Source organism: Anser cygnoides, chromosome Z (assembly GCF_040182565.1).
Source record: "Anser cygnoides isolate HZ-2024a breed goose chromosome Z, Taihu_goose_T2T_genome, whole genome shotgun sequence".
NCBI lineage: Eukaryota > Metazoa > Chordata > Aves > Anseriformes > Anatidae > Anser > Anser cygnoides.
This window is the reverse complement of record NC_089912.1, coordinates 29,423,283-29,433,866: the sequence shown is the minus strand read 5'-3', so window position 1 is coordinate 29,433,866 and position 10,584 is coordinate 29,423,283.

The following is a 10,584-nucleotide window of genomic DNA, read 5'->3' as shown; positions in this document are numbered from 1 at the left end:
CTTCTTTCTGTAGCTCGGACAGTTGGTTTTCAATTCCACCCTGCCTTGGCCATGTCCTCTTGCTATGTCCCCACCTACAGTGCAGTTCTGCTTAGAAGTAGAAGCACGGTTTTGAAGTAGTTCCACTACTTCCATTTTCAATGAAACTTGGCTTGGCTATCCAAGTGGTTTCTGTAAAGAGAACACAATCAAGAGATTTTGGTTAGAAACAACTAACTGAGCAGTTCCTTTCCACATGGGCAATGAATATTTACCCTTTCCTAATGGAGACTACAGTGTAAGAGATAATGACAGATCATTCAGAGAGCTTTGAAATAGCCCTTGGGGATGCTTAGTCCAGAGGAACAGAGTAAATCTGCCTAAAGTACACCATGGGATCACTCTGAATTACTTCCTAACAGAAGCATGTCCTTACTATGTCTGATATGGTGGCTTCAGCTGGTTTTGGGCTTCTTTTTCACCTAATACCTAAATTAAGCTAAGAGTTCTAAATGAAGATGGAAAGATTGAGAAATATAGAAATCACTGATGAAAAGTGCTTTGAGAACTTTGGCCATTAGCCCTGGAAAGCATCAAAGTACTGTCCTACGAAGCAAATACCTTATTCTCTTGATATCTAAGGAGGTAAATAAATCCAAGGTTGGAACATTAAGGATAGGTTAGAAAAGTAAACACTAAAAACAAGTTAAGGAGAAGACCAAGTAAGCAATTGCAATGCCTATGGGGTAACTGCAGGGTTAGGCAAAGAACTATTGTGCAATGAAATCTTGTTATAAAAGAAATATGTGAATTTTTACTGTTTTTACTTTGTTGAGCTATATTTGGAAGGGAGTGAATCTATCAGGATTAGATATCTAATTTAGAAATAAAAATTGGTTTCTCTTTCCTTTTGAGTTCAGTTTGCTCTGGCCGAACTGCATTTAATGTACTTAGGGCTCTGGGGAGGCCTCATTGCAGTCTTCCAGCACCTAAAGAGGGCCTACAGAAAAGCTGGGGAGGGACTCTTTGTCAGGAAGGAAAGGGGAAATGGCTTTAAACTAAACAAGGGTAGGCTTAGATTAGATATAAGGAAGAAATTCTTTACTCTGAAGGTGATGAGGCAGTGGAACGGGTTTCCCAGAGAAGCCATGGATGCCCCATCCCTGGAGGTGTTCAAGGCCAGGCTGGATGGGACTTTGGGCAACCTGGCCTGGTGGGAAGTGTCCCTGCCCATGGCAGGGGGGTTGGAACTGGTCTTTAAGGTCCCTTCCAACCCAAACCATGCTCTGATTCTGTGATTCTATGATGTTACATCATCCTGCAAAGATGCAATAATAAAAATAGAAGGTATATAAAGCATTTTTATTTGTTTTGTGGAATTCCATTTGCCTCACCAAACACATCAACCACGTATCCTTCCAAAAGATGCTAAATTCAACGAAGTTCATCTTCAATTGCTTTTACTTGACTGTGTCATGGGATTGTGTATTTGTGCTGGGTCTGGCTGGGGGGGTGAGTCACCTTTCCCTGCAGCAACCCATACAGTGCTGTGCTCTGCACTCGTAGCTAGAACAGCAGTGGTATCACACCAGTGTTGTGTCTGCTGCTGAGCAGCGCTGGTGCCACATCAGGACTCCCTCCAACACCCCCAAGAGCCAGCAGGCTGGGGGTGGGCAAGAGATGGGGAGGGGACATGGCCATAGCAGCTGACCTAAACTGACCAAAGGGAAATTCCATGCCATGTGGTGTCACACCTAGCAATAAAAGGTAGGGAAGTAGCGGGGGGGTGGGGGTGGGGAGGGTGGTGAGCTCTTGTTAGGAAGACATTCATCCTCCCAAACAACCATTACACTCATGGAGGCCCTGCTTCCTGGGATATGGCCAAACATCGCTCCTTGATGGGAAGTAGAGAGTAATTTCTTTTCTGCTCTCTGTGCTTCCATGCAGCCTTTTTTTTTCCCCCTCTTCCTGTCCAAAGGAACATTTAATTAAAGGAATTAAATTATCCTTATCTCAACCTATGAGGTTTTTCTTTTTCTTTCCAGCATACTTTCTCCTCCCCCTCTTCTTAGGATGGTTAGTGAGAGAGCAGTTGTGGTGGAGTTCAGCTGCCCAGCTGGGTAAAACCACCACAATAGTCAATAGAGGTTTGTTGTTTGTTTGTTTACTTGCTCAGAAACATCTTACTGGTTTATGTGCTAGGAAGAAATCTATTCTTCACAAAGTAGGTGGTTGCACAGCCAAGGGACTCCCTTAGTATTCTCCAGGTGGGTATTCCTTAAGTACTGCTTCATTCCATCACACTGGATGTAGAATCTCTCTGGAAATACCAGACTGATGTTCACTCTGATTACATGCTTGCTAAACTTGCAGTTTACATAAAACACTGTTTCTGAATAATCATGGATTTAGCACCACAACCTTCCCTCTAAGATCTGCTGCAGGAGTGTAACTTCTACAAGATTATCCTTTGTCCATAGACAGATGATTGTTTTAACCTAAAAACCACAATTTAATATACTTCTGTGTACTATCATGAAGTAGAGGAATTAGTAACTTCATTTTATTAAACTTTGTTCTTCCTGCTTTGTGTAAGGAAGTCGATGGAGTTTGAAGTGGGGATTAGGGAGTAAGTGAGGAATTAGTCATACGTCTGTACTGATTTAACTAGACTGTTTAAACAGAAGGCTTGTACAGAGTTAGTAAGACTGGAATGGAAACTCAAGACACTTTCTTAGTCAAACTAAGGAAATGGTGAGGGTTTGACTTGGCAATTAGTCACATCTTCCACTACTTATAAGAATTTTTGTTTGTCAACTATCTTGCTTTGGTTTGAAGAATTTAGTTTTGTTTTAGTATCTTTAGTGGTGACTGAATTATGTTTTCTCACAGGTTTTTCCTCTAAGAATGTTTTTCTTTTTTGATGAGTTTGGAAATGTGCGTGATAAAGGTGAAGAAATGTCCAACTTACACTAGTAGCTGGAGGAACCGTAAGTGCAACCACCCTCATCTGCCCCTGTGAGAAACACTCCGTAGCCAATAACTTAGGCTCAGGCGAGGATCTCAGTGAAGTAGTAATTTATTCGCGATTGCAATGGCGGGCGTCCCACAAGCAGGAGAGCACCTACTAGTCACACAGTAAGGTTTATATACTTCATTACTCGATGACTGGGACCCTCCTGTTTCCCCACTGACTGGGTAAACCAGGTTCACAACCTATCCGATGCTTCACAGACAATACATGGCCTTCAGTTGCCGGCCTGTTAAATTTCAAATTTCTTTTGACTTTTTTTTACTGTTTGAAGTGGTAATGTTTCTTCACTTATCTGACTTGACTTGACACTGTGATTTTTCACCTAACTGTTCTAAGGAGTCTGGTTGTCTGCATTTTACAAGGTCGCCTGCTAAATTTTCTTATCACTACAAGCATATCTCAATGCCCCATTCCTTACCTTTAAAAAATGTAACTCTGCAAAAACAACATTTTCATTCCCACAATTCCCCCCTTTTCTTTTTTTATAAATTGTTGATTTTTGCAAGATTTTTCCCTAAGGTGTAATTTGGTAGGTATCTTCCTCTTCTTCACCTTCTTTGCTTTCCATCTCCTCTAATACCATCCTCTTATCTGAGTAAGGTGGTGGCTCCACGGTCATTTGTTTCAACAGTGCAGTTTCAGTTAACCACTGTACTAGTCCTTTTACACAGGGGATAATGCAACAACCAACGGCTGTCAAAACTCTTGCTACTACGATCAAGGATGTAAATATGCCTAATTTTTCTGCCAATTCACTGGCAATGGTGGTAAACCCTTGCAATGCTCTAGTTACTGTGCCATCCAGGGCAGTATTGTTAGGTATAAAAGTGCAACAATGGTTGCTCAGTTATCACACACACACCTCCTTTCTCCGCAAGCATCATATCTAATGCTAGTCTGTTTTCCCAAGCCATTTTGCTGGTGGCATCTAGTTGTTCAGCGATTCCTCGTATTGCATCCCTTGTAAAATTTACTAATCTCTGCTGATTATAATAAATATAAGTAATCCAATCCACATTCTTATTGATTGTTACCCACCAGAACAGTGACTCAAACCCTGCAGCAATTTGATTGCTGGCTTCCTGTTCATCGGGAACTCCTCTAGGCACCCCAATAGACTCTATGTACGCTCTATCATCAAATGATACTCCTAAGCTTCTTTTACTTCTTCTGGGTATTTGTGATGTTTCTCTTTCAAATGCCAGGGTGAAGGGTATAGCTAATTGAACAAGTGCACAAGTGCCTCCCCAGTTAGATGGTAGGGTGGACCGTAAGGTCTTCCCTCCACAGTACCACCAGAGATCTGCCTTGGGGATTTCAAGTCTTGAGTAGTTTCCCATCAAGTCCTTGGTAGCATTCAAGGTCCTCGTGCACAAGGCAAATTCTCCCAGATGCCGGGTAGCGCTCACACCCTGCCGTGAGAGGCAAGCTGTATGGTTACCTACAGCTGTAGAGAATGCAGGGGGAACCCTGATATTGCTATCATGCAAGGAAGGGAACAGCAAAGAGAGAGAATTATAGGCCTCATTTCTCCAGGCAGTCTTTTCTTGGTACAATGCACTCATACATCGCATCCCCTGGGAATCCTTGGGCCACCCCAATGGGAAGGGCATTATCTGGGCAATCGGTCATCCCGAGGCACAAGCATAGCAATTGCTATGGTTGAGACTCTGGACAGTATATTTGATCCATTCTATCCAGGCATTCACATGCCCATACCCTGTTTCAATCTCAAATGTTTGAACTGCTGCATTTCAAAGAGGGACTCCTGTTTTCTCTCCTGTTTTCTCCTTGAGTTTCTCCCTTTCTCTGATGGCAATAGAGGATCGTTTCCATACAGCTATTCTCAATCTGGCTGTTGGGTCTCTCCCAGTTATTTGTTCTCTCTGCTCAATTGTCGTTGGGCATTTAAATCTCCACAAGCTAACACCTCACAAGCATCAAATATGACAGATTGTGGTACATAACCCTCTGTCACATTCACTCATATTTTTACGGGGTATCCCGTCTTACTATTATCTGGTCATGCCTTTTCCAAGTTGCCAATTGATGAAGGCCTTCTCTGAGGCCTACAATCACTAAAAACAAAATTAATAACTGATTTTTCCCTGTCATTATTTTTAAACCTTAGGTTTCCAAATAATTATCAATGCAAAGAATAAGATGTACACTACTACTATAACAAACCCCCCCTTGGGAGCACTTCAATTCACTATAGGTCTGCCCTTTCTCTCAATCAAAAGTCACACTCACTAGTTACCTGTGAAAATAAAAGGTTAGTTTACGATTGCAAGCTTTTATCCTGCTCAGAGTCTATTATGCGATTTTTCTTTTTGATTTTAACTTTCAACCAGTTTTCTGTAGGAACAGATTCCCAGGTACTAGGGTCGATGGATGCCTTCACTCAAGTATACTGATTCCAACCTTTTTCTGCAGTCCTTACGGCTGTTTCAGCGGTTAGTAATGGTCCTTCCCATTCAGGCCAGAGTTGATACTTTCCAAGTCTGAATCAGGACCCAATTTACCGGGTGATGGTGGTGAATGCGGAATTCCAAAGGTGGGGTTTGAGCTAAAAACCCACGGGTCCTGAGAGATGACAAAGAAGAGGACACCCCAGAATACAGTTCTTAAGAAAACTCTCTTGTTCCGAATTGTGATATCTCATCCCTTCTGCCTAGATAGGGCAATCCGAACAGCATCTCATATGGTGAAATTCCTATATCCTTTCTTGGTGCTGTTTGAACCTGTAGGAGTAAGCATTTTACCCAAGGAAGTTGAGTTTCTAACACTAATTTAGTTAATTGCTTCTTTAATGTCTGGTTCATTCGCTTTACCTTCCCAGAAGAGGAGGGGTGCCAGGGGGTTTAAAAATCCCACTCAATCTCTAAGACCTGCATTAACACTTGAAGTACTTGTGAAGTGAAATGACTTCCTTGATCTGAATCAATGTTTTCAGCTATCCCATATCTAGGGACTATTTGCTCCAGTGATACCTTAGCCACTGTGTTCGCAGTGGCAGATACGGAGGGGAAAGCTTACACCCATCCAGTCACGTGGTCAATTAGGACAAACAAGTACTTAAGTCTCCCTGCTCTAGGTAACTTAGTAAAGTCTACCTGTATACTTTGGAAAGGTCGAATCCCTGGCTCCCGTCCCCCTCTAGGTGAGTTACGAATGACCTTTTTATTTGCCTTTTGACATATGGTACATCCTCTGCATATTTGCTTCACTAAAGTGTATATTCCTACACAGACATACTTTTTTTTAGCACAACATCACACATTGCTTGCACCTCCCAGTGACCCTCTTGAAGAGAAACATCATATTTGCCTCACTGGCGCTTTATTCAGCATTTCTCTCCCATCAGGGAGTATCCATTTTCCCTCAGACTTCGTGGTTCCTGATTCCTTAAAAAAAAAAATCTTTCTCTTAAAACCTTTTAGTTCTTTCTTAGTTTTCAACAATTCCCTGAATCCTCTCTGGATTTATTCTCCGTTTTCCCTCAGACATTAGGTGCCTTAAATACCTGATTTCTCTTTCTACATACTGTAATTTATTTTTCAATACGCCCAAGCTCTGCTTTCCGAGAAAGTTGAATAGCTTGTTAGTAGCTTCCTTCACAACTGTTTTCTCCTGTCCTGACAATAAATGATCATCCACATATTTGTAACAGTAATACCTCCTCGGGAGGTTGTAATTGGTCCAAAATCTGTTCTAGAACTTGCCCAAATAAATTGGTGGCCCTGTAAACCCCTGAGGTAAAACTGTCCATCTGTATTTTTGCTTCTGCCCCCATTTCAGGGTCTTTCCAGTCAGAGGTGAATATATCTTTGCTTTCAGGGCCTGAGAGCACTCCATTAATAACACTGTTATTCCAGTCTAACAATTTACTATTTGAATGCCCAATTTCATCATCAAATCCCTTCCCAACAAGTTAGTCCCTGCCTTAGGTACATACAATAATTGCCCAGAGATCATTTTATCCCCTAGTCTCAGCTTGGTATCCCCCAAAGGTGGCACTGTTATCCCAGCCCCTTCTACCCCCACCACTTTTTAGGGTTTCATTAGTTAATTTAATCCCTGATAGTTTACAAGCCAGTGATGACCTAGCTGTCCCAGTGTATTGTGTTCGATGGCAAGGTTCGGGGGGGGGGAATCCAGAAGCCTCCCCATGTCAGATAAGGGACAATTTCATCCCGCCCCAAAAGAGCCCACCGCTGCCCAGAGCCAAGCCATGAGCAACACAGTCTGTGCCTCTGTGAGAGCACATCCAAGAAAACAAACAAACAAACAAAAACCTGCTGCTCAACAGCAGGTGGGAGAGCGAGGAGCGAGAAACCTCCCCGCAGACACCAAAGTCAGCACAGAAGGAGGGGGAGGAGGTGCTCTAGGCGAGGGAGCTGAAGTCCCCTGCGGCCTGTGGAGAAGCCCCTGGTGGAGAAGGCTGCCCCCCCCTCCCCCCCCCTCCTTTTCGGTACTTGGGAAACTGACCAAACACCACAGCAAATATACCAAAACTTCTAGATGGTTACTTAGATAATGCCTACATCCTCTTTCCCTGCTCATTCAACTTTCCCAACTCATTCAAAAAATAGCTCTGTCAAACATTACATACCACACCTTTAACACCTTCAATAACCCTTTTTAACACTTCTTGCTGTCTTTCTCCAGCCTGTACTTTCCCATTTTCCTTCTCTCCTCCTATTCTTTCCTTGTCTGCCATTTCTTAATCTCTCTTCCTCTTCTTTCCATCCTGGCCCTGACTCCTTCTGAAAATTTTCTTCCTCTTTCTCCAACCCTCTGCCTGACTACCTGCTACACTGTCAATACCATTAGTTTCACTCTCTGCTTTTCCTTCTCATCTCCCCTACTGACACACACCTTCAGGGCCTCCCGCAGGAGGGCCCCACAGTGACTGTTCACTACATCCCCCCACCTTCTGGAGCTTTTTCTGTGTATCTTGCGAGTCTTTAATCACAAAATGAACTTTCAAGAGCTCTTGGGATACCGGGTCCTCGGGATTCATCCACGAGTACTTTCTCATTCTGACCCCAAGTCTCTTGTATGATTTCTGTGTTGCACACTATTATTATTCCAGCCAGGACTGGCAAGTGGGCACCCCTGCCCTGCCGGTATTACCCCCGGTCCTGGAGGATGAGCTCTTTCCCATTTTTGTATAGCAACTCTCCTCCTGATCATTCCCATTTCTTTCCCTGTAAACAACATATTTTTATACATAATTCCTCCCCCAAGAGTATAAGTTAGGTCCTAGGAACTGGTCTAATAGTTCAGCTAGCCTGTTGGGGTCCTCAATTAAAAACTTCATCTCCTGAAAACGCCTAACCTCTCTGCTGGTAAGGAAGGGGGGAAGTTCACTTAAGAGGAGACACAGTTAGTGTGAGTACTGTTAGTATCAGGGAAGGCAAAATTCTCAGTACCTCTTCTACCTTGTTCTAATTCTTGCAAGAGCCTAGAGTACGCTCTTCTCTAGGGACAGTGTTAATTGCAGTCCCTGTCTCCCCTCCTGGAGCGACTGCTGCTGCCACCGGTGCAATATTAGGATTATAGGGAGCATAACTTGGCTCCTCCTCCGAAAAAAAAGGAATCTTATTTTTTACACATAAATTTAAAGCCTGAATTTTCATCAGGCCCGTATTTTAGCCAAAATACTGCTGTTTCCTTAATTGGTTCTTTTGTCCAGACTAATACACAATATTTAACCTTTTCTTTTTTTTTTTCTTTTATCATCTCCTCTAATTCTGAGATTATTTTTCCAATTTCTTATAATTCTTCACGAAGAACTTTTGGTAGGCACTCCCCCCAGGGATATTTCCCTGTCCCCTGGAACTCATATTTCCCATTTTTCCTAGCCCTTGTCAGTGTGCTGCTACAGAAATTTCCCTCCTGCAGGGTACCACACACTAACGTTCCAATTCTGGAAAGTGGGGGTGTGCTGCCAAGCACTTCACTGTGCAAGAGGTACTGCACACCTATGAGTTTACCAGATTCCCTGGTGTACTTCCAAGGACTTCCCCGTGCAAGGGCTACCGTACACCAAATTTCCCTGGCGTATTCCCAAGCACTTCCCTGTGCAAGGGCTTACCGTACACCAAATTTCCCGAGACTCTTCTTTTCTCTCCCTTATCTCACGCTTCGTCCGTCTCCGGCCGTGCCCCTCGCGGAGCTACGGAACCGTGGATCAGGACTCCACACTCGCTTCGTACAAAAGTATGTCTCAATCACACGTCACACAGAGTCTCACCCGACCCCCAAGGCAATACTTAATATTTCTTACCTTGGTCTGTGCACAGAGTTACTGGATCAGTTCTCAAACCCGGAGTGCCTACCTTCTTCCCTTCCCCACTACTTCACGGATCCTGCCTCTTTAATCAGTCTCGAGCCCTCTGTCAGCTCTCTGCAGCACCGCCACTGTCGATGCACAGGACCGCTGAAATCGGCGGGACATGCCTTCCTGCTGCTACGGTCGTGGGGCTCCCCGGTAGGTGACTGGATCTCGGACGAGCCCCCAGATTGTGAGAAACACTCCGTAGCCAATAACTTAGGCTCAGGCGAGGATCTCAGTGAAGTAGTAATTTACTCGCAACTGCAATGGCAGGTGCCATACAAGCAGGAGCGCACCCTACTGGTTCCAAAACACAGTTTATATACTTTTTGGTGACAAGACCCTCCCGTTTCCCCACTGAGTGGCTAATCCAGGTTCACAATCTATTTGATGCTTAACAGACAATGCCTGGCCTTCAGTTGCTGACCTGTTAAATTTCAAATTTCTTTTGACTCTTTTACTGTTTGAAGTGGTAATGTTTCTTCACTTATCTGACTTAACACCATGATTTTCACCTAATTGTTCTAAGGAGTCTGGTTGTCTGCATTTTACAAGGTCACCTGCTAAGTTTTCTTATAACTGCAAGCATATCTCAATACCCCATTCCTTACCTTTAAACAATGTAACTCTGCAAAAACAACATTTTTATTTCCACAATGATGAGTCCTCTCTCCTTCCAAATTGCCCCATGTGCATGTACCACACCAAAGGCATATTTCTAATCTGTCCAAATGTTAATTCTTTTGCCTTTTGCCAGCTCAAGAGTTCTTACCAAGGCGATGATTTCAGCCTTTTGGGCTGATAACCATCCGCATATCCTGGGAGGTGAAGTCCTTGGCGGACGAAGGTGCTGCCATCTATATACCAATCCTCTGCATCTTCTAGGGGTGGTCGGCTTGTGGGAATAGAAATGTTGTTTTTGCAGTGTTACATTGTTTAGAAGGAAGGAATGTGGTATTGAGATATGCTTACAGTGATAAGAAAGCTCAGCAGGTGACCTCGTAAAATGCAGACAACCAGACTCCTTAGAGCAATCAGGTGAAAATCACTATGTTAAGTCAAGCCAGATAAGGGGAGACATTACCATCTCAAAAACAGACCGGCAACTGAAGGCCATGTATTGTCTATGAAGCATCAGATAGATTGTGAACCCGGACTACCCACTCGAGTTGGGAAACAGGGGAGGTTTCTGTCATCAAAAAGTATATAAACCGTGTTTTGGAACTAG